A 24,956-nucleotide genomic window follows, 5' to 3' on the forward strand; every position below is an offset into this window, starting at 1 on the left:
TAGGTATTCTCAGGAAGACAAAACTCTCTTGTTGAGTTTTTTTCTGGCTGGAGCTGGGAAATGGGGTGGTACTTTTCTTTGCTGGAGAAACCAGAAATCAAATCACTAATTTTTAGAAAATAAAATTAAGATTCTGGGAGGTTTTGGGCCAAAGGTTGAATAGCCTATTATTTTGTTAACTCTTTGTTAATTTAACAGACCTTATTGAAAATAAGTTTACGTCAAACCTGGCCAAGGTTGTAGACACAAACGTGATTATTAAACTTGCTTGTCTTCCTGTGGGTGCTTAGAACCAAGGGAATGTGCTCAAGTACACACAGCACAGTGATAAAATTGCCAGTAAATAGGTTACTATAAAATACTACAGCAGCAATCTGTACCGGGCACTGACAAGGACGTGCATTCTCCTGGGAGTGTCAGGAAGGGCTTTCCAGAGAAGATGGCATTTAACTTGCAGGAAGAAGGCTGGGGTGAATTTCACCAATGAAAGAATTTCGTTCTAACAACAAAGAAGTCATGAGCAAAGCTGTAGAGTGATAAACAGAAGAATGAAGTGATCATAAAACAAAATGTAGCCATGTGCTGCACTGAGTTGTTAATTGCATGATACATTTCCCCCACACCGAAACCTCACACATCCTAAAGGGTTTCAAAGTAGGGGAAGATGCAGAAAACTGGTTTAACATGGGAGGTTTCTTAATGATGAGGAAAGCAGGAATTAATTTAACAAACTCATTTGCTTTATCAAACTTAAGAGGCCTGCAGTTTTCTAAACACCATTAATTTGTAGACCACTAAGAAAACATGACATCGGACCTCCGGTCAAGATTGCGGCATAGGTAAACAGCTCACCTCCTCATACAACCACATCAAAATTACAACTAAGATATAGAACAACCATGTCTGACAACTACGGAATTAAAGAAACAACATCCACCCAGACTGGTAGGAGGGGCAGACATGCAAAACTGGCTGGTCCCACATCTACATGGGGTGGATAAAAATTGGGGAGGGATATCTAGGGAGTGAGGGGTCCTAGCCCTATACCAGGCCCCACAGCCCAGGGCTGCAGTGCCAGGAAGATAAGTTGTCATAACTACTGGCTGCAAAAGCCAGCGGAGGTTGAGTCAGCAGACGAAACATGGACTCACAAGCAGTTCCTCTGAAAGAATGCACACACGGACTTACTCAGATTCACTCCCTCTGAGCTCCAGCACTGGGGTAGCAGCTTGAAAGGTACCAATGGCATATGGGCAGGAACTGAAGTGTCTGGCATCAAAGTGAGAGCTAGGAGACAGTTTTCTCCCAGACAGAAAAGTGGACAGAAGCCATGTCCCTTTTCTGAACCCTCACCCCACAAGGCACAGAGCCAGCAGGCTGGTGCCACATCTGAGACTCCGTCAATCTGGCTAACACTGCTGGCCCCTCCCTGGAGATCCCCTGAGACTCTATACCACCTAACTTATGGGCCCACCGAGCTGCTTTTCCATATGAGTGGCTGGTCTTAGCTCATGCTTCACAACTTTCTAAATCCTCTCAAATAAGCAACAGCCAGCCTCAGCAAGCCCCAACTCCCCGTACCACTTGCCAGGTGGCTCCAGGCCTGGCACTGGCAGCAGCCAGCCTAGATTTACAGCTAGCCTTCCCCTGGGAATTGCCAAGCCCAGCACTAGTAGCAGCCATCTCATATTGCTTTATAGCTCAGACAGGGTGGCCCTGGGCAAAACACAAGTGGTGGCTGACCTTGGTCTGCACCACCCAGGAAATCCCAAGGCCAGCACACCCAGTGGACAGCTACAGACTATGTCGGGGCACCACCACCCTGCCCCTGCACAGCTGATCTTCCACAGAAAGTGAAGGTTGGTAGTCACTGGTCACCAGTCTTTGCAACTGACTGGCCTGGGTAAATCCCTCCCATTGACCTGCCAACATCAATCAAGTTAAACTACAAGAAGAGGGCATATTCAGCCCACATGAAGGGTGCACCACAAGTACCCAGCTTGCTCACAAGTATATACAACACAGTGATAAAATTGCCGGTAATGGGGAGGCTGTGCCACTGGACCCTACACAACCCATACTACATTAGGCCACACTGCCAAGACACAGAGTCGAACCAGCTCTACCTAATACATAGAAACAAACACAGCAAGACTGCCAAAGTGAGCAGATAAAGAAACATGCCCCAAATGAAAGAACAGATCAAAACTCCAGGAAAAGAACTAAACAAAACGGAGAAGTGGTCTATCAGATGCAGAGTTCAAAACACTGGTGATAAGGATGCTCAAGGAACTTAGTGAGGACCTCAGCAGCATAAAAAAGACCCAGTCAGACACAAAGGACACACTAATTGAAATACAGAACAATTTACAGGGAAACAACACTAGAGTGGATGAAGTCAAGAATCAAGTCATGATTTGGAACACAAAGAAGCAAAAAAAATCCAATCAGAAAAACAAGAAGAAAAAAGAATCCAAAAAATCAAGGATAGTGTAAACAGCCTCTGGGACATGTTCAAGCATTCCAACATTCACATAATAGGGGTGCCAGAAGGAGAAGAGAAAGAGCAAGAATTTGCAACTATTTGAAAAAATAATGAAAGAAAACTTCCCTAATTTGGTGAAGGCAATAAACGTGCAAGTCCAGGAAGTACAGAGTCCCAAACAAAATGGATGCAAAGAGGCCCACTCCCAGACACATCATAAATATAATACCAAAGGTTAAAGATAAGAGAGAATCTCACAAGCATCAAGAGAAAAGCAGTCAGTTACCTACAGAGGAGTTCCTGTAAGACTGTCAGCTGACTTCTCAAAAGAAACTTTGCAGGCTAGAAGGGACTGGCAAGAAATATTCAAAGTCATGAAAAGCAGGGACCTACAGCCAAGATTGCTCTACCCATCAAAGATACCATTTAGAATCGAAGGGCAGATAAAGAGCTTCCCTGACAAGAATAAACTGAGGCAGTTCATCATCACCAAACCATTATATAGAAAATATTAAAGGGACTTATTCAAGAAAAAGAAGATGAAAACTATGAACAATAAAATGGCAATAAGTACATATCAGCAATTGAATCTAAACAACAAACTAAGCCAACAAGAAGAATAGAGACAGAATCATGGATACAGAGAGCATTTTGATGTTTGCCAAATGGGAGGGGTTATAGAGGAATGGGTGAAGAGGTGAAGGGAGTAAGAAGTACAAACAGGTAGTTACAGAATAGCCATGGGGATATAAAGTACACTATAGGAAATGGAGTAGCCAAAGAACCTATATTCATGACTCACGGACATGAACAATGGTATGGGGTTTGATTGATGGAGTGAGGGTTGTTGGATGGAAGGAACTTAAAGGGGAAAATTTGGGACAACTGTAATAATATAATCAATAAATTTTTAAAAAAGAAAACAACATCAATTAAAATATGATTGCTTTTGATTTTAAGATGCATATCCCAATTTTTAAAATACCATGTTTCTATGTGCTAGCTACTAAGTACCACAGGAGTATTAATGCATTTAATGTCAAAATAGCCCAATGAGAGGCGTTATCAACATCATCATCATCCCCACCGAACTGATGTAGAGACTGAGCTACAGTGGGGTTAAGTGCTTGCCAAGGTCACACAGCTAACTGGCAGATGGGTTTTACAGTCAGATACACTCCTCCCATACCATCCTACCACCAGAGCCATGGTGGTGCAATTTAAGCGGCAGGTGTGTGTCATGGGGAGCGTGGAGCGAGGGTGTGTTAGGCAGACCACCAAGCAGACACCCTCAGGGAGGGCACAATCTGAGTTATGAGACTGGAGAAAGTAGTGGATAATTATCTGCAGGTGTGAGGGGCAATATGGAGCATTTGCACAGGTATGACTTGTTTGTGCCTGAGACCACTATTCACTCCTAATGCTTATTATCCCAGGTTCTAAGGTGACCTAGGAAGGCTGAAGGGAACGTTCTGGTATCTTAGTCATAGCGCAGCTCCCCCTTCACCTCGACTCCACATTCTTGAGCCCAGGTCTAGAAATGCAGGGCTTGGTGGGGATATCCTAAACGCTGTGGTCAAAACACCCAGTAAAGCACCTGGGCAGGTAGTAGGTCTTCAGAAAAAATAGTTACTACGTTTAATAAATATAGAAGCCACTTGCCCCAGGAAAGTGATTATCTCAATTGCTAATGAGACCAGCCCCCGACCTCAAAATGTTGGCCAAATCAGTGAAAGCCAGCAAAATGCACCTTCTTTCATATCTGTGGCCTTCAATTCTCATTCACAGGCTTAGTACCAAAAGGAAGGAGTAAGTACACCAGAATTCAATGTTGATGAAACAAGAATCAACCCCAGTGTCAATTTTATTGCCATTTACAGTTCCCTTTAATGAAGTCTTTGTGCTTTGATTTTCTTGGAGATTTGTCTTGCTGGAAAATTCTGTGAAATTTAAAAGGAAACAACTTTAAATCTCTAAGAAAAAAAAAAGGAAAATAGTCAATCTATCTAAACAGCTCCCAGCAAAAACAGTTTGAATACCTTTATTTTTCTCATCAAATATAGTAAGTGTTTTCAATCATATGTAACCTTGAGTATGTCCAGCATGGGCTGTCAGAAGACTAGAATAAAGTGCCACCCCCATGCAAATAGGATTTGATGGCAAGAGTATATGAGGTCTGTCCAGAAAAAGTCCAGCCATTGTTAATGTAATGAGAACAGTTTGCACGACATCAATGTAACCTGGCAGCCAAGGAGGGTGGACTGGAATGCGCATGTGTGAACAATGACTTCACTGTACTAGTCAGTGGGGGCAGTAGATGTCATTGGGTGAACGTGTGTACTATGTGGCATCACATCCAAAATGACTGAGCAAGTAGAGCAACAAATTTGGATCAAATTTTGCCTTAAGCTTGAACATTCCCCTGTGGAAACTATTCAGATGATTCAGAAGGCTTTCAGGGGCAATGCAATGAGTGTACCACAAATAAAATTGTGGCACAAGTGCTTCAAAGATGGTCGAGAATCTGCTGAAAGTGATCCACATTCTGGAAGGCCTGCAACAAGCAGAACACCTGAGAATGTTGAATGTGCACGGGCTGCAATCTACAAAGACTGGTGACTCACTGTGCAGGAACTAGAAGCTGATCTGGGGATTCCAAAAACTACTGTTTCTGAGATTTTTACGCAGGATCTTGACATTAAACGTGTGGTGGCAAAATTTGTTCTGTGGCTTCTGTTCCCAGAGCAGAAGGAACATCGTGCTGCAGTTGCTAATGATTTGCTTCAACCACTACCAATGAACCAGATTTCCTCAAGAGGTCATATCTTTGAAGGTTACTGAGGTGTCATTGTCCTATGTACAATGTTTTTTGTATCTCGTATCTTCAATAAATGTCTCTATTTGTCACATTACATGACTGGACTCTTTATGAACAGACCTCGTATGTCTGAAAGGATCAGGATTCAGTTTGTAAACAGTGAGAGGGCCAAACTTTTGGAGTAGTGTGAACCTCTATAGCACAGAGACAGGGCCTTACTCACTTTCAGCTTCCAAAACACTTGTTAGAGTGCTGTGCTCAAAATTTACTCTCAACAAATATCGATTGAATTACTTAAGATTGGGAACAATTTTTGCCAGCTATGCCACAAAAAAATCTGAATTCCAAAAAATTAAGATGTATTTCTGCCTGTATTTACAGGATATTGTAAACATGTCTTAAGTTTCTATATTTGCATAAGGTCATAAAATGACAAAGCTAGAAACAAGTTAATCCTATACCTCCTATTTGTAGGTTGTTTATTCATTCAACAAATATATAAATACCTACTATATGACAGGTATAATGCTATACACTAGAGATGAAATGGTGAGTGGATGAAATAGAGTTACACTCTTGCCAGAGAAGTAGAAAAAGGACATAATTCATATATTCTGATTGAAAAAAATAACAGTAAGGCCTATAGAACCTATAGCTTTAGTTGTTCTTTATGAATGCTATTAAATACAGATACTCCACCTGTATTTTGTAAATACTGTTGAAAATGTTTCTCTTCTATGAAAACTATGGCATGATAAATATTTTATGTTTTCTCAGCATTCAACTTCTGGGGACTATAACCTATACGGCATAGCTTGCATATTTGTCATATAAATTGATCGTCATAATAAGGTTACATCTTTGTAAATCCATTAGTGCAAATATGTGTGTGTGTTTAAGGACTATTCAACAAATATGTGCCTTTGCTTCCTCGGGGAGTTTAAAATGGGTGTCAGCATCCGAAATCACCAAGCTGTGTTCTAAGGCTTAAAATGGTATTTGCTTAATTTTGCAGATGCCAAGATTCTGAGCCAAATTATTCTGATTCTGATCCTAGAGTTTGAAGAAGAATAAGCCAGCACCTTCCTTTTCATATACAGTTAAAGGTTCAGATTTAATTCCAAGTGGGCCCCATCTGCTGTTTCCTCCTTTTTGGTGTTCTCTTTGAAGCAGTGAAATCTCTTTCTGGAAAAAAGGGACCCCACTAACATCACTTTAAATATGCTTTTTAATCCACCCTCTCTCCTTTTTGCTTGTCATTGCCCCTACCTTGAGAATGAAGTTAGAGCATTCATTCAACTGAGAACGATGTGAGCACGCTCTTTGTCACACACTGGGTTAGGCCTAAGAGGCACCCATGAAAAGCATTTAAGAACAAACATTGGGAAAATTTAAAAACCTAAAGGAAAATATTTATGTTTCATTTTCAATTGATTCACCAAACCTGATGCCTAATCACCCTAGGTGGTTCCTAGAACCCTGAGCTCATTTCTGCCCAATCCCACCATGTAAGGAAATGCTGGTTTTTGTTAATACACTCAACAGTGAATCTGCTGGTCTTTCCAGCCCAGATAGGACCATGAATTGACCAGCCTTGAGACTGAGAGGGAAAGGCCAGGAGATCCTTCTTAAGGCTGACAAAACCTTGAAGTCCCAGACACAGGCAAATTAGAAACAATTGGTAGTTTCACTTAAAACAACATTCTCCTTTTCAAATATGATTTGACTGACAAGAATTCATTTTAAAATGGTTCATTGGATTTGCCCATCTGTTAAATAAGAAAAAAACGTAGAGTAAGGAAGGAAGTCATCAACCAGAGTTCTTAAAGTATCAACTGTATGTCATGATTGAGATGTAATACCCAGGGCAGACTTTTCCAGAGAAAAATATTTTGGGGATAACATAAAATGTACCAAGTGGTCAACCTGTTTCTGCCAAAATTAAGTCAGACTAATTATTTTGGTGTTTACATAAAATTGGATTTTTCAACTTTCTTCCTAACCATTTCTTATGGTATCATTTAAAGATGACCTATGATAAATACTTATGAGTCATTTGATAACAAATAATGTTGAATGACCTTAAATGATTAATGAATTTAACTTTTCTAACCACAGTGTTTATGCATTGATGGAGATGGGGTCTGAAAGGGAGAGGACAAGAGATTTCTCTGTTGTGGAGGCCACTGGCAAAAGCTTATGTTCTTAAAACATATATTCTCTTCTAGATAGTCAAAAAAATGGAATCATAAAGTCTCTCACAAATCCTCCTTACAGAAAAATTCGAAATAATGTAGATACTGCTTCATCCAAGAGGTGGAGCTTAATCTCCTCCCAGACTCTTAATGATGAACTAGACGTAGAGGCTTGTTTCCAAATAATAGACAAAGGGGAAAGCTGATTTTGCAGTGGAGAGACGTGGAAAACACCAGCTTACCAAGTGATGAAGTTTCACACCATCTGTGATATCCGGGGTTGTGATGTATCCCCTGATATGATGTGATGAGAAAGGCCCTTCGTCTTTGTAGTCTTTGTTCCAAATGCCAATAACCCCAGTCTAATCATGAGAAAAACATCAGACAAACCCAGATTGAGGGACATTCTACAGGATACCAGGCGGCTACTCTTCAAGACTGTCAAGATTATGAAAGAAAAGGAAGGACTGAGTCACAGACCAGAGTATACTAAGGGTATATGATGACTAAATGCAATGTGGTACCTTTTACTGGATTCTGAAACATGAAGAGGACATTCATAAAAAATCTGGTGAAATCTAAGTGAAGTCTGAAATGAAAAGTAATTTACTGATGTTATTTTTCTTAGTTTTGATAAATCATAATGCAAGATATTAGTGATGGGGAAACTACATGAGGGGTATATAGGAAATCTATACTATCTTTGCAACTTTTCTACAAATCTAAAATTATTCTAAAATATAAAATGTACTTTAAAAAGTCTACTCTTTAAGAAGTTGAACCAGTAATTGAGAAATGGCAAGATAGCAAGAGAAGTCACATAGCATTAGCTGTTCATAATTAAGATAAGGGAAAAAAGACTAAAAAATTGACCAGATTGTTAAAAAAAAAAAAGATTGGTTTTTTAATTCTCTGAAGAATTAGAAGGGAATGAATGACACCTCTCACCACTTCATTACAGTATTCAGCTCTTTTTCTGGCCATTTTACCTTTAACCATAAATAGTACATTTTTTTAAACAAAAGTTCCCCACTGTTTTTCATTCCCTATTTCTCTTAACTGTCTCAGTGGAGCAGAAAGCTGTCACCAGGACCATTTCTACTCTACCTGTAGCTCTTTGACTTCATGGTAGTTTGGGAGAATTACCTCACCCCATTGAGTAGTGTCGAGTACAACTGTGAGTCAAGTTGTGGAGCCCCTCTAGCCAAGGCAGCACACGGGGCCAAAGTTAGGGCATTACAGTACTACAGCCTCCCTAGGATCAGAAAGGTGAACAGAGGGACAAGCACTTTGTTATGCCAGTAGCTGGGCTCTAACTAGGATTTTAAAGGCTCTAAAAAAGGATTTTTACATTTGCTTATCTACTATCTTTCTAGAATTCATGATCTGATTAAGTTGTATATCTGTCTCTTCCCCCTAGTGACAAATGGAGCTCCATGTAGACAAAGACCATTTGTTATTTATTACTCTTATTAACAACTCACGGCAAGAACCTGGCACATAGTAGTCACCCAATAACAAACATTGAATGGAGCAATAAGCTGATTTTCTTTTTAGTGACATGGGAAATGCTAATCATCTCTCTTTTTTAAAATTTTATTGGGAACCATGTCACAAAAAGGAGAACTTGAATTGATCACACCATTCCAAAAGACCCAGTGCTCAAGGATTACATCTCCTATAAATATCAAATGTGATATCAGCATTGCAATAAAAATGATAAGCAAAATCAGTCTCTGTTATAACTAGCTCCTTTTGTCTGAAATTAAAATATTTAAGAATAATTTAAGGAATAATAAGCACCATTTGCAGACTATCCACTTTAAGTTCTTGTAAAATAGCATTAGAAGAACTTAACAACCATCTGTAGTTCTTCTAGTTGTGTCCCCTTTTTCTCCCTGCAGAAGTACACTCTATCTTGAATTTTTATATTTTCTTCACAGTTTTACCACTATAAGATTGTATCCTTAGATAAAATATTACTCAAGTTTTAAAAACTAAATGTGTAAGAAAAACTGAACTTATCCACATAAAGAAAAATAAGTACTTCTCATAGTACATAAGATTTCCTTAGACAACAACAACAACAAAGGATCTCTGGATCATAGTCTGGACTGAGTTACACTGTGATCTTATAAGACTCCTTCTTGGAAAGCCAATGGGCAGACCTGTGAGTGAAACCTGAGAAGCAAGAGCTGAAGGCATTGGGCAAGGCTGTGGTATGGACCTACAGTATTTTGCCGTGTATAATGCACATCCATGTTTTTGGCCCAAACTTTCAGGAAAAAAATCTTTCATTTTAATTTGTTAGTTTAATTTTTTATTATTTACATTTATATACTTGGGTTTTTGCATTATAAAGGAATTTTAGCATTTATTTTGAACATATGGATAGTTTTTGCTTTCTAGAGTTATACTTTTAATGCATAAGCATAAATAAAAGAATTACAAACATTTATATAGATACATAATTGGTACTACCCATGTATAATGTGCATCCTTATTTTTCTCTAAAATTTGGGCAAAAAGTGTGCACATTATACACAGCTACACACAGTACTTACTGATGATGTGTAAGAGAAATGTGGTCAGATAGAGTGGGTTGCTCAGTGCATTGTACCTCCAAGCTCACTTTGACCTACCAACATATTTCAGAAATAAATCAAAACAGAACTTCCATGAGGTGAAACGTCTTAACTAATCCAATCAAGAAAGCATGAATAGGGCTACAAGACCTTCTTCAATAGATAGTTGACAAGCCAACACAGGCAAAAGTCTTGGCCAGATGTAGCTGAGTATTTTGTCTTCAACTTAAAAAGAGGACACTGACTGCTGAGATCTCAGTGAAAACAGTTCTCCATGCATCTGTCTCTTGAGTCACATAGCCCTAATCTAGACTGATCACTCTCCATTTTTGGTCCACAGTATAATCCTCAAATCTCTATTTACTCTTATTTTGGGGATTCCCATGTCTCATTTTTGGGCTGGATCTTCTGTTTCCTGTATAAAATGCTTTCCTCTTTGTACTCTTTATGTTGTGTTTTTTGGTATACCATATCCTCAGATAGCTTTTTGAGAAAAAGTATGGTGGTAAATGTTTGAAGCTTTGAATGCCTGAAGATATCTTTGTTTTATTAGGATCAATTTAAGGGAGGAGATAATTTTCTTCAGAATTTAAAGCCTATCTTTTCACTCTCCCTTTGCTTCAAATATTCTGTTGAGAAATCCAAAATCATCCTCACCCTTGGTAGATGACTTGAATTGTTTTAGTCTGTCCAGAAGGTTAGAGAAACTTCTACTCTGTAGTCTGTGTTCTGAAATTTCACAATATGTTTAGGTCTATCTTAATCTTTATGCTGGGCACTCTGTGAAACCTTCCAATCTAAAAACTCATGTTTTTCTATTTGAGATACTTTCTTAGTTATCTTATTGGTAGTTTTATCCCCTCCATGATTTTTTCTGTTCTCTCTTTCTGAAACTCTTTTTATCCAGATGTTAAACACCTTAGATTCTCATCTCATGAAATATACTACCTATGTTTCTACCTCTTTCTCTTCCCAACCTTTTTTATCTTGTTTTATTTCTTACATTATTTTAGATTATGCAATAGGACCTGTTACATATGCTTTTTCTTTTTTTTCCAAGCCTTTAAAAATGTAAAGCAATTCTTAGCCTGTGGGTTGTATTAAAATAAGCCACAGACAAGATTTGACCTTTAGGCTGTAGTTTACTGACCTCAATAAAACCTTTTTAATATGAAAGGTAATGATAAAAATATGGCAATAAGTAGAACCCTGGAAGAAAATTAAAATCATACAGGTAAGAGGAAAAAATTTTAAAATAAATATCAATAATAATATACTTAGATCAGCATTTCTGACCTCAACATTATTGCCAATTAGAGACAGATGACTTTTCATTGTGGGGGCTCTCCTGTGCATCGTAGCATGTTTAGCAGCATCTCTGGCCTCTATGGAAGTGTCAGTAGCACCTGATGTGGTATAAAATGTAAAATTGAGGTTCAGTGTTACGTACTGCCTTGATATCCAGAAAATTTGACAGAATCTTGAGTGGCCTAACTAATTCTCCTCCCCAATCTGCTCCTGTAGATAAAATCCTCTAGCCAAACAACCTTCCTTAGCAAAAGGATCGGGTACAGTTCCTACCTATTCCTTACTAGCAGGTTTCAGCTCCCTGCCAGTCCATGTAACTATTCAAACAAGCCAATCACATCCTCCCACAGGAACAAGGGGATACCCCATCTCCTTGATACTACAAAGTTTTCCCCCTACAACTTCTGGTTGTTCACTCTGTACTCATGCACAAAACCCCTATGGTCCTGTGCAGCATGCAGTGTCCTACTACTCCAGGCTGTGAGTATATGTGATTAGTAAGCTGTTGCCAATCTTAGCTGTCCCGAGTCAGTGTCTTATATTCAGCCATCCCCATAACCTTAGACTGAAAATCCTTCCCTCGCTAAGGAGGTGATCAAAATACCTCTCCCAAGGGGTGGCAACCAAAAATATCTCCAGACACTGCCAAATATCTTGGGATGCGGGAAGTAGTGCAAAATCATCCCAACTGAGAACAAGTGCCTTAGAATGAGAAGAGTTCCAAAAAGATTTTTTTTAAAAAGAGAATTAAAAAGGGACAATACTCCAAGATATAGTGGCTGAAATTTTTTTAAATGAATGACATGAATCCCAAAATTCTCAATATATGTGCCCCAAGCAAGAAAAATAAAATAATAGTGGTAATATCACAATGAATCTATACAACACCAAAGAAAAGGAGAAAATCCTAAAACTAATCCAAGACAAACAAAGCATTATAAGACACAATAATTACTCTCATAGATGACTTTTCAACAGCATCAAGAGGCCAGAAGCCAACAGGACAATAACTTAAATGGAGAAGAAAAATAATTCTCAACCTAAAATTCTATAACCATCTCTTTTGTTAGGATGAGAGAAAATAAAGATGTTACTAAACTCACAAACTGTGAGGATTAACTACTTGCATACTACATATTCTCACTATAAAGACTACAAAGGATATATTGGGTTGGCCAAAAAGTCCATTTAGTTTTTTCCATAAAATAAAAGACACATTTTTCATCAATAATTTTATTGATTTGGATATTTTCAGTATATCAGCTATCTCCTACGTGGTATAACATTTATTGCTTTCAATTAATGTCTTGATTTGATCACTATCAACTTCAACTAGTCTACCCAGCCGTGCAGCATCATCCAGCTACAAATCTCCAGCACGAAACCTCGCAAACCACTTTAGATACTTTCAATCAGTCATAGCACCTTCTCCATACACTGCACAAATCTTTCTTTTTGCATTTAAGTTGCATTTTTACCTTCCTCACAGTAATAAAACATAATACACTGAAAATGCTGTGTGTTTTCTTCCATCTTCAATATTAAAATGTCTCAAAAAAATTTCACCTATTTCAGTAAGTTATTTTTTAAAGGCACACTGATATGACAGCTGCACAATACAATCTAACCAAAGTGTTTCAAATGAAGTTAAAGACAACTAAGCACAACAAGTGTCATCTTAGGGGAAAAAAACCAGATGAACCTTTTGGTCAACCCAGCGTTTCAGGAAGGAGAAAATTAAACCTACAGGAATGAAGCCCTGGTGCTTCTGGGCTACACTGGAAGAAGAAGAGTTGTCTTAGGCCACACATTAAATACATTGCAATACGTAATCACAAAAAGCTCATGTTTTAAGTAAATTTACAATTTTGTGTTTGGCCATTCTAACAACTTAGAACTTCCCACTCCATCAACATGTAACCCATTTTACCACCTCTTTCTTCAGACAACACACTGAAACCATTATTAATTCTATTTCTTGGACCCAGGACCTGTATCATTATTGGGAAATACAACCAAAATCCTGGAACAAGAAATCCTAGCCTCTGAGCACCACCACCAATAGTTGCCAGTATCTGATTCAGTAAGACAGCTGTGGTTGGGAGGCATATGTCTAGAATCTCACTTTATAGATCCTGTCAGATACAAAACAGACTCACAAGACAGAATCAAAAAGTCTCAGAACAACCCTGATTCTGTGCAGCTTAGCCAGTTACAGGGGATAGGAAGAATGGAGGCCACAGCTCCGTGAAGCTCCTTTAAGCAGTGAATGCCACGCTGTGCCTCTCCTGAATACCCCAAAGTATCTAATCTACTTCAGTTCACAAACTAGCTAGTAAATACCTAAACTAAAACCTCATCAAATCTTCTTTGCTCTCTCTTCACTTTCCCAGACACCAGGCTTATATCTCTTCTGTCTCCTAAACTCACATCTAAGATACACTGTATGCTTTTGCCTTTCCTGGTTATGATTTTAGTTTTTTGTTTGTTTTTATGTAACTCATCTTCTCTGTCCAGGCCATTACATGAATTCACTGTCCTGTCTGATCTGCCTGACAGACACTGGGACCCATGGACTATGACACACCCACTGGGCACAGTTAGACCCCACTGGGAAAACTCAGATTCTTTGAGCAATGTGATACAGTCCAATGAATGCCAGACTTAGAATCAGAAAAATCTGGGGCCAAATCTTAAGTCTGCTACTTATCTTTATACACTTCAGAAAGTTACTAAAAATCTCTTAGTTTCAGTCTCCTTTTCTCTAAAATAAGGCCGAACACTGATACCACCCTAATAATTTTATGTCGTAAGAATTAAATAAATAACATGGTAGACTGTTCAGTCTAATGTTTGGCACACAGCACACATTCAAAAATAAATTCTTACTGTTTCCATGTTTTACTCTAATACACATAAAATAATTTCCATTGGATTGAACACAGTTCAGAAATTCTTTCATTTATTGATATTTTCATATTTAAAGTCATTCCATGAATGCTTTGAAGCTGCTGAACTAAAATTCTAATTTTGGAAGCTGCTATTCAGTAATAATGACATAACTTCCAGTGATAATGGAGGGAGATTCTAATTTTTTTTACAGCAAACCAAGTACATTCCATGAATCACTTAGGGCCCTTTTGCACACCGATGATAAATCAGTGGCATGGTGGAATTCATAAAATAAACAAAACTCAACTTCTTCCTCCTTAACTCTGTTACAGCTGTTCCTCTTGGCACTTAACTCAAGCAAGTGGATCAAAGAGATGTTCAGTATATCAAAGAAGTGAGAAGAAGCTTTGACAGACAGCTGGAAATACATAACTGCTAAGAGGCAAAATAGCCAATGAATGGCAGTTTTATTTCCCAGGAATTGAATATTTAAGAGCTAAGACTTATCAGTGTCAATGTTCTCAAGGGAAGTTCCACCAATTCTTATTGTTAAGGTCCCAGGATCCTGGATTGCAGCCTTTCCCAGGGCCAGAGTCTGAAGCCATGAGTTACCTTAGTATCCTTCCATACATATCTCTCTTTGCTTAATCTAAATCAGATTATTTCTGTCGTTTAGAACATAGGTGACTTTGAACATGTAGGCAAATATATAAATAAAATAGAGGACATTAAACATTTATTTGTGTAAAATATTACTTTGCTGCAAAAACCGGAAATTGTTTTATGTGTTTTGGCATTAAAATCCAATAGTGGGCAGAAAATTTTTCAACTAAATTTTCTCCAATCCATGAAAAGCAAACCACACAAATAAATTTATGCTTAATTTTAAAAGGACAGCTAGTTCTTTCAATCAAACACATTATTAATTACTATATTTTTAGAAGATGCATAAACTTATCATTATAGAGTTTTAACCTTTTCTCAGGCATGTTTGTAAGCTTTATTTCTAAGTAAAATTTTTAAATGACTTACATAGACAAAAATACTTTACAATAAAATAGAGTACATTCTTAATGTAACTAGAAAGGACACATTATCACCAAATAAATGTATTTGTATAATACTAATTAAAGCAAGATTCAATTATGTTTAAAATGCAGGAAAAAATACAAATAAATTCTCAAAATGATTGTGTTGGGCAAGGAAATTAGACATAAGTTTCTTGATTTTTTCATATTTTTAGGTTATTCTGAAATGCATTTAAGAATATTTTAAATTATTTTAATAATAAAAAATAAAAATAAAAAATAAAAATAAGTTTTAAAATAAGAGTCCATAGGGAATTCCTAAATTTTATGAGCACACAAAATTAAATATAGATGTTTATCTAAATATAGATCTATTGTTGGGAGACTGACAAACAGCAAGAGGAGGTCAAGTGTTCCTAGAGAAGGTAAAATCTGGTTAAGATTGGAAAGGTAAGCCAGAGCCAGGCAAAGTGGTGGGGCACCTAAACCACTCTAAATTCATTTTTACAAAATCAATAAATATTCATTAAGATTAAAATAATTTTTAAAGACAAGCCTCTAACAAATTGTGAAGTTTATTTTGTGGAGACACTCAATGATCACTCAAGATCCACAACTTTCAGGTGTCCTCTACGCGTCTGGAGCTTTCTGATCAATCTTAGCTCAGGAACTGCATTTACCTGCCTGCCTCCTTCCTGAGCTGATTTGCCAGGGATGTCAGTCAGCACTGACACAACAGGAATTCATAGAAGATTAGCTAATCTCTTTCTGCTGTGAATATTTCTGTAAAGAACCTATTTTTGTTTCCCACACTGATCTTTTATGGTCTGGGAAGCCATTTGGAACAAATTATATTATTTGCTTTTTTCAAAGGAAAACAGGGTTTCAGAGCTACTTCTCAGACTCATTGTTTGCACATTTCTTTCAACATAAAATTGCTAATTGTTAATTATTGTTAATAATAAAAAGAGTCCAAAAATAAGTTCATCTCTCAATTTGAAGCATATAATTAAGGAACAAAAAGGTATTGTAAGTAGAGTCAACTAACTACAGTGACCTTGAGGGCTGTTTTTTATTTCCCTCTTCCAACACCTACACAGTCTGTGCGAAACAGCTTGTGTTAGCAGTGGAGTTGTGAGGGGAGGGCCAACTTGAGACCGAGGGCTAGTTAGAACTCCACAGCAATATTTGAGGGGCGAGATGATGAAAGCCTAAGGCCACATGGTAGGTGTAATGCATTCTATATGTCAGGCATGTTCCATTTATTTATTTAACAATATCTAGAGCTCAGTGTGTTCTAGGCATTTTTGTATTAGCTAATCTCTTTCTCTGTGATGTAGCTACTATTATTATCCCCATACTGATAAGCAGATGGAGGCACTAGAAGATTGACAACTCATCCAAGTTTATAAAACTGGTAATAATTTATGTATTCAAAAAAGTTATCCTCTGATGGTGGTGAAACATGTTGAGTCTCTCTAGGGCGCACCAGCAATGGGCCACATTTACTCAAGTTTGGTATCGCTTAGATGGGAAAATGCAGCCCTGGCAAACTACTGCATGGCATCAATTAAACTTCAAGGATCACATGAACCTGTATATCATCAACTGAGTGACTGCAGTGATCACGCTGTCATAATTAACACAAGGCACACTGCATTTTCTGGAAACAAATGAGAGCAAAAATTACATTTTTACATACTGGCTACCCAGGTGGACTTAAACAAGTAACACCTGTCCAGTTCCATTGGGATCCAGTGGCCATTATAAAACTAGCTGTGGATGGCATGCTACCAAAAAACCTTCACAGGACTATGATGCAGAGGTTGCATCTTTTCCCAGATGAGAACATACCAGAAGATATCCTTAGTGCAAGAGCTTCCGCAACCACAAAAGGTACCCAAATGTCTAGATGAGCACACACAAGAAGAAATAGAGGTTTTTCCCAAGAGTGTGGTCTCCACCTAAAGATTACCAAGTGTAGAAGAATGAAAATTGCAGAAAATCGCAATGAGGTGATTGAAACTTCCTCCTGCTAAGTTTCTCCTAACCCACAGGGTGCATGAGACACAGCTGCACTGAACTGGAAACTTGTTATGCGTGCTGAAAGTTTGTGGAGAAAAGGAAGGTCAGGAAGGGATCTTCCTTCAACAGGAAATGGCAATAAAATACATTATTTTGTAGAATTGCTTTATCATGTCATTGGATTTGAATGTTACCAATGGTGATAAGAATAAAGTTGCTTTCTTAGCTAACAAAAAAAAAAAGTATTCAAAAATTTCATAAGGCAAACAAGTTTTTTGATTTATTCAAATGCCTGCTATGAACCTCAGGTTTTTCCTCTTTTGTTCCAGAATCCTCTCCACACACTTCCTCTTAAGGTTACTATTTGTGCTTCTCTCATTAATAGTTAAATAGCACTAAACTTCTCAGATCTTACCGAAAACTCCTCGGACCCTGCATTCCCCTCCAACTGCGCCTTCACTCTCACCTCAGCCAGGCAGTTCAAATTTCTTGAACAATAATCTACATTCACGGCCTCCAATTTTTTTACCCCCATTCACCCAACAACTCTATACCCTAGATCCTTTGACATCAACTCACTGAAATTGCTAGCGCCTTTGATATCTCCATCCTCCCAAGGCTGTTCCTCAGGACCTATGGGAGGTTTTTGTGCATCTGACGCTATAATTCACTCTGAGGTCTCCAGTCAGTTAAATCAGTAGTTCTTAACTTTCAGGGGGTCATAGATATTTCCAAAATTTTAATGAAAACCCTTGATTCTTTCCTGAGAAAAAGGAAATGTAGATAATATAAAATATCACACATATGAATTGTATGTACATATACACATGCATGAATGTATTCCATTCACTTTCGGAGGTCAATCATGGATCAGCTGTAGCACAGCACTGGCCTGGGGCTAAGAACTTCTCATCTGAACTCTAAAGACTTCTTTGAATTTGCCTCCTGGTCATGCCAAACTAGCTGCTACACAGGCTTCTGCTCCTGTCCTCATACAAATTCACTTCCTCCCCAAAGCCTATTTTCTTTTCTCCTGTGTTTCTGTGCTTTTAAAGACGTCAAATAACACAAAAATATCAAAGACAGATTTTCCTCGATTTTGGAGCCTGAGCTGCAGTCCTAGCACATGTCAGAGGTCTGATGAGGTCACTTTACAGAAAGTGGACCTGTGTGTCTCCCAGAAGACCTTTCCCTTGTAGGTTAGGAATGCTCTAACAATCCGGGACACCTACTTTCTGGTGATTTTATAGCTACTCTAATGACTAGGAAGCTCAAGAGGGTTGGTTTTTTATTATTTTTGTTTTACTTTTTGTTTTGTGGCAGAATTGAAGAAACTTACATGGACACACCCTTATTCATAGGAGGGATTGGCTACATCAGCTACAATCTTCCAGCTGCAATTATTCATCAGAGCTGTTATTGGCTGTCGTAACTGCTGCCATTTCACAACCCACAAGTCTGAAGACGTAGCTGCTCCATTAAACTAAGACAGTTGCAAAGTTGATATCACCCAGTACTTACGAACTGACCACTCACTAGAATATATTTTTTATACCAAGCTCCTAAGAGGTACAATATCGTGACCTGATACACACAGTTGGATAAATTTTCCATTCCTCAAATACTCCTCTCTTCACTTTTCTTTTCTCCTCCTCTTCCTCCTCCTCCCCCTCCTCCTTTCTCTCTCTCTCTCCCCACCCCCCCACTCTCTCTCTCTCTCCTACCCTTTATTCACCTTCCTGCCCATTACTGGCACAGGCTGAAGAGGATGAAGACTGTCACCTTTGACCAGGATCAAGAGGCATCTCAGGGTACTGTGAGAGATACAGACAGATGATTTATCTTGCCTGAGGATACATAGCATGAAGCCAGGATAAATTTTGGGAAATAGGATACTAGGGAGCTGCCAGGCCAAAGCCAAGGTAAAATTTTGAAACTCATCATTATATCTCTATCAGGACCAGAAAGAGGGGGGATCTAAAGTTCTTCAGAGAATAAAAAGAAATCAAACTGAAGAAACTCACAAGTTAAAATTTCCATTATGATTTCACTTATATGGGGAATCTAATAAACAAAATAAGTAAAATAGAAACAGACTTGTAGATACAGAGAGAAGGCTGATGGGGGGGTTGGAGGGCTGGGTGAAAAAGGTGAAGGGATTAAGGAAAAAACTCATAGACACGAACAACAGTATGGTGATTACAAGAGGGTAAAAGGGGGCTAAATGGTGACAGAAAGAGACTTGACTTTGGATGGTGAACACACAATACAATATACAGATGATGTTTTATAGAATTATACACTCGAAACTAATGTCATCCCAATAAATTCAATAAATTTTTAAAATTTTTCCATCAGATATAAAATAATAGCAATCTATGAGCTAAGTAGAACTCAAAATTTTTATTTTGATAGCACAGTATATTATAATTTTCTTAAAATTAAATACCAACATTTAGATGCCCTGACTGACAAGGCTCAGTTGGTTGGGGCACAAAGCAGATTGTCCTGCAAAGCAGATCACCAGTTCGATTCCTGGTCAGGCAACTTGCCTGGGTGTCAGGTTTGTCCCCTGGTAGGGGCACATGAGAAACACAACCAACTGATGTTTCTCTCCCTCTCTTTCTCCTTCCCTTCCCCACTCTATAAAAATAAATAAATAAAATCTTTAGAAAATTAAATACAACATTTGAAAATTAAGATATTTCACATAAAAGTCCAGATTCTATCTGTCCTAGAAAGTCAAAAGGAAGCCTGCATTCTGACATGGCTTCATATGCCAGAGCTGACATCTGACTCCATCCTTTCAGATTAGTGAACACCATTCACTGTTCCTGTGGTCAGTTCAAATCATTTGTGCTAGTCACCTGGCTCCACAGGCATCTGAGTGCCCATATCCAAGGTTAAATGGCTTTCACAGTTTTCATATCTGTTCATGCCTGTGAGTTGAATAAATGGAAGCAGTTACAGGTTGGAAATCAAGTGGACAATCTTGTCCTTGTGGGTTTTACCTATGTATTTTTATAAAACATAAAATAATAGTTTTAATGCATAACTAGACAACCACTCAGTACTGTTTCATAAATTACTGTTTTTTTAATTGTGAATTAATAACGAACTATAGAAATGATCCCTGAAAGTATAGTCTTTAATTGTGAGTTAAAATATATTCTTTAATCTCATTCATCGGAATTGTTTATTCTTTCGTTACATAAAGCACCTACTATGAACCTGTCACTATTTTAGGCTCTAGTAATATGGAAGAAAGTTGCTTTAGATAGGGCTAGATTTTCCAATCCATGAGCCATTTTTTAAATATGTAGGAAGTGATAAGACCCATACACTCTCCCCCTCCCCAAAATATCAAACACCCTTCCTGTCTTCAAGGTGCTCCCTTCAGTAGCTGTACCTTGTCTTTCAAAGCAAAGGATGTACACCAGAAAGTGAAGTGGAAGTTCAGGTAATTATCCAGATAAGTCAGAGATTAACTGGGCTGTCTACTAAATTCCAAATTCAGAACAGCCAATTTAACCATCTAACTTTCAGTATTCTGGAATAAACATTGTTAACTTCCTGCCTTGCTGCTTAAATAATGAGATTGTATCTGCGATGTGTGGATGTTACCTTTACAAAGTAAACCTTGAATATTTTACCCTCTTCAACTGTCAATCACTTATTTCCCTATGTGAGAAAATTATCTCTGTAGGGACAAATTAAAAGTCTCTCTATTCATTACCCTCTCAATCTCTTTGTTGAGATTAATACAATGAGAAAATGAGTATCATGTAGTAAAATAAACATTTTCACTGGAGATATTTTTAATCAATCTTTGTAAGTTTTAAATGTATATTTAGCATAGAATATATTTCTGAAGCACATTAGTCATCTATGAGAATGCTTAAAATCTAATTTCATAGAATTCCATCTGAAACAATTTACCTTACTGAAACCATACTAATTATGTAACCCTTTTAGGCTATTTTATGTGTTTCAGCCAAATATGTATCACTGATAAATTTTATTTTCCATCATTCAATAGACTCTTCACTTTATAGAAATAGCTCTCCAGCTCTCTAGATAGTTATGAGCAAAAGCTACTTTATTTTTCCAAATGTTGTAAGTATAATAATTACTATCTAAGTGCAACTAACTAAAAACATGCTATTCTTCTCATTCTTCAAGCAATTTCATAACATAAAGTCTTTGCCCACAGGCCAATAAAACAAATAAAACTAAAAATGGAAAATGTAGCTTCACAATGATCCTGAAGCCAAACAGCAATCTTGAGATTGTTTTTCTGACAAAGAGTGTGTATGTTTATGTACATGAATAGATGCGATACACTGAATTATGGGAGAGATCGAAGATGCTGAAGAATGAAGGAGATTGCCAGTACAGACACGCCTATGTCTTTGTGACACCAACAAAAACAGAGGAAAAGTGATAAAAAGTCAATGATTTTATTGTCTTTTGCTTTGTGCACTGTAAAAGGATGGATTTTCTATGATTTTATTGTAGGTTTCCTATTTTTTAATTGTTGTTTTTAAATGAAACTAATTGAATGTATTAGGGTGTGTTGCTACATTCCAGACAGAACATCCAGGCAGCCCACATGTTCTTCTCACTCCACGACAAGTAGCTCCTCAGTCTAAGTACAAAGGGAAATCTTTTTAATTAAGAAAACAATATCTTACATTGTAACTTAAAAAAAAGAATCTTACTTATCAATTTAGAAAATAAATACTTATACATATATACACATACAGTAGTTGTATCTTAATATATAACTTTTGCTATAAATACCTTTAATTCAAAGAAAAACAAAAGATTTTTTAATTCTAACAAAATTCATATTTTGCAAATAAAAACAAAAAATATGAATAAATGAATTTAGATATTATTAAATAAAAATTATAAAATTGGACTTTGATCGTGATTATTTGACATATTAATAAAGCTCATATAAAAATAACTTTTCATTGTACTCTCAGGTATAATTTACATAATTAAATATGTACCTCATACATATATGAAATGTTAATCATATAAGAAAATAATATATAGTAAAAATAAAGAATGACATAATTTTTAATACTCTATTTGCAATATGTTAATTAAACTTGGTTTTAAAACTTTAAAATTACCGTATGCACAAAGATAAACCAAGAAAGACTCCATTTTACGGTAGGAACACAAATCAATTATTTCTTATTTTATTTTATCTTTATTAGCTGTTTATTATTATTTTTGTAATGTCTCTTGCCTTTATCTTTTTTAATTGTACTTTATTAATTATGCTACTGCAGTTGTCCGGATTTTGCCCTCTTTGACCCCCCTTCACCCAGTGCCCTCCAAGCCCTCAGGCAATCCCCCCACCATGTTCATGTCCATGGGTCATGCATATAGGTTCTTTGATTACTCCATTTCCTATATTCTACTTTATATTTCCATGGCTATTCTGTAACTACCTATTTGCACTTCTTAGTACCCTCATCTCTTCACCCATTCCCCCATGCCCTCTCTCCTATCTGGCAACTATCAAAACGCTGTATCCATGATTCTGTCTCTGTTCTTCTTGTTGGCTTTGTTTATTTTTTTAGATTCAATTGTTGATAGATTTGTATTTTTTGCCATTTTATTGTTCATAGATTTGATCTTTTTTCTTAAATAAGTCCCTTTAACATTTCCTATAACAATGGTTTGGTGATGATGAACTCCTTTAGTTTTTTTCTAGTCTGGGAAACTCTTTATCTGCCTTTCAATTCTAAATGTTATCTTTGATGGGTAGAGCAAACTTGGCTATAGGTCCCTGCTTTTCACGACTGAATAATTCTTCTGAATCCCTTCTAGCCTGCAAAGTTTCTTTTGAGAAATCAGCTGACAGTATTATGGGAATTCCCCTGTAGGTAATTAACTTCTTTTCTCTTCCTCCTTTTAAGATTCTCTCTCTATCTTTAACCTTTGGCACTTTAATTATGATATGTCTTGGAGTGGGCCTCTTTGCATCCATTTCGTTTGGGACTCTGTGCTTCCTGGACTTGCATGGCTATTTCCTTCACCAAATTAGGGAAGTTTTCTTTCACTATTTATTCTGATAGATTCCCAATGTCTTGCTCTTTCTCTTCTCTTTCTGGCACCCCTATAGTGCAAATGTTGGAATGCTTGAAGTTGTCCCAGAGACTGCTTATACTAACTTCATTTTTTTCTGGATTCTTTTTTCTATTTGTTTTTCTGATTTTTTTTTTTTTTTTTGCTTCTTTGTGTTTCAAATCATTGATTTGATTCTCAGCTTCATCCACTCTACTGTTGTTTACCTCTAAATTGTTCCATATTTCCATTAGTGACTCCTTTGCTTCTGACTGGATGTTTCTATGCTGCTGAGATCCTCACTAAATTCCCAAAGCATTGTTATAACTGGTGTTTTTAACTCTGCAACTAATACTTTGCTTATCTCCATTTCATTTAGCTCTTTTTTCATCTGTTCTTTCATTTGGGCCATGTTTCTTTATCTGCTCATTTTGTCAGCCTCCCTGTGTTTGTTTCTATGTATTACATAGAGCTGGTTTGACTCTGTGTCTTGGCAGTGCGGCCTAATGTAGTACGTGTTGTGTAGGGTCCAGTGGCACAGCCTCCACATTAACCCAAGGTGGGTACTTGAGTTACATCTTCAGTGTGAACTGAGTACACCCTCTTCTTGTACTTAAGTTTTGGTTGTTGTTGGCAGATCAATGGGAGGGATTTACCCAGATCAATCAGCAAGGATTGGCTGTGACCAGTTATCACCAGCCTCTGCCCTCCATGGAAGATCAGCTATGCAGGGACAGGGTAGTAGTGCCCCAATGTGGTCTGTAGTTGTCCACTGGGTGCTCTGGCCTGGTGGCCCAGGTGGTACAACTCAAGGTCAACCCCTACCTATTATGTTTGCCTAGGGCTACCCTACTTGAGTTATAAATCAATCTGAGGTAGCTGCTACTTGTGCTGGGCTTGGAGATTCCCAGGCAAAGCCAAGCTCTGAATCTAGGCTGGCTGCTGCTAGTACTAGGCCCGGGACTCACTGAAGCCAGTTGTTGCTAGCTTGATAGGATTTAGGAAGTTGTGAAGCATGAAGCAAGACCAGCCATTCATTGGGAAAAGCAGCTTGGGTGGGCCCATAAGTTGGGTGGGGTGGCATCTCTGGAGATCTCCAAAGGGGTCAAACAGTGTTAGCCAGGTTGATGGAGTCTCAGATATCTCATCAGCTTGCCAGCTCTCTGGCTCTGTGGAGGTAGGGTTTAGAAAACAGACAATGGCCTTTGCTCACCTTGATGCCTACATTTCAGTTTCTCCCTGTAGACCTTTCAAGTTGCTACCCCAATGCTGGAGCTCAGAGGGTGTGAGTCTGAGTAGGTGAGTCTGTCTGTGCGTTCTTTAAGAGGAACTGCTTGGGGTTCCAGCAGTTTCTTCCACCTACTCAATCCCTGCTGGATTTTTGCAGCCAGAAGTTATGGGGACTTATTTTCCTGGCACTGGAACCCTGGTCTGGGGGGCCTGGTGTAGGGCTGGGACTCCTTGCTCCCAAGATATCAATCCCAAGTTTTTATCCACCACATGTGTGTGATGTACCGGCAAGTTACACATCTG

The 24,956-nt window shown here is 37.8% G+C and overlaps 2 pseudogenes; one reads left to right on the forward strand and one right to left on the reverse strand.

The window, feature by feature from the left end:
- Positions 1–16,776: 16,776 nt before the first annotated feature.
- LOC112320749 (large ribosomal subunit protein uL13m pseudogene) lies at positions 16,777–17,295 on the forward strand (annotated as a pseudogene).
- Positions 17,296–20,395: 3,100 nt separating this feature from the next.
- LOC112320885 (small nucleolar RNA U3) lies at positions 20,396–20,485 on the reverse strand (annotated as a pseudogene).
- Positions 20,486–24,956: the final 4,471 nt, after the last annotated feature.

This window comes from Desmodus rotundus, chromosome 8, assembly GCF_022682495.2.
Source record: "Desmodus rotundus isolate HL8 chromosome 8, HLdesRot8A.1, whole genome shotgun sequence".
Lineage (NCBI taxonomy): Eukaryota > Metazoa > Chordata > Mammalia > Chiroptera > Phyllostomidae > Desmodus > Desmodus rotundus.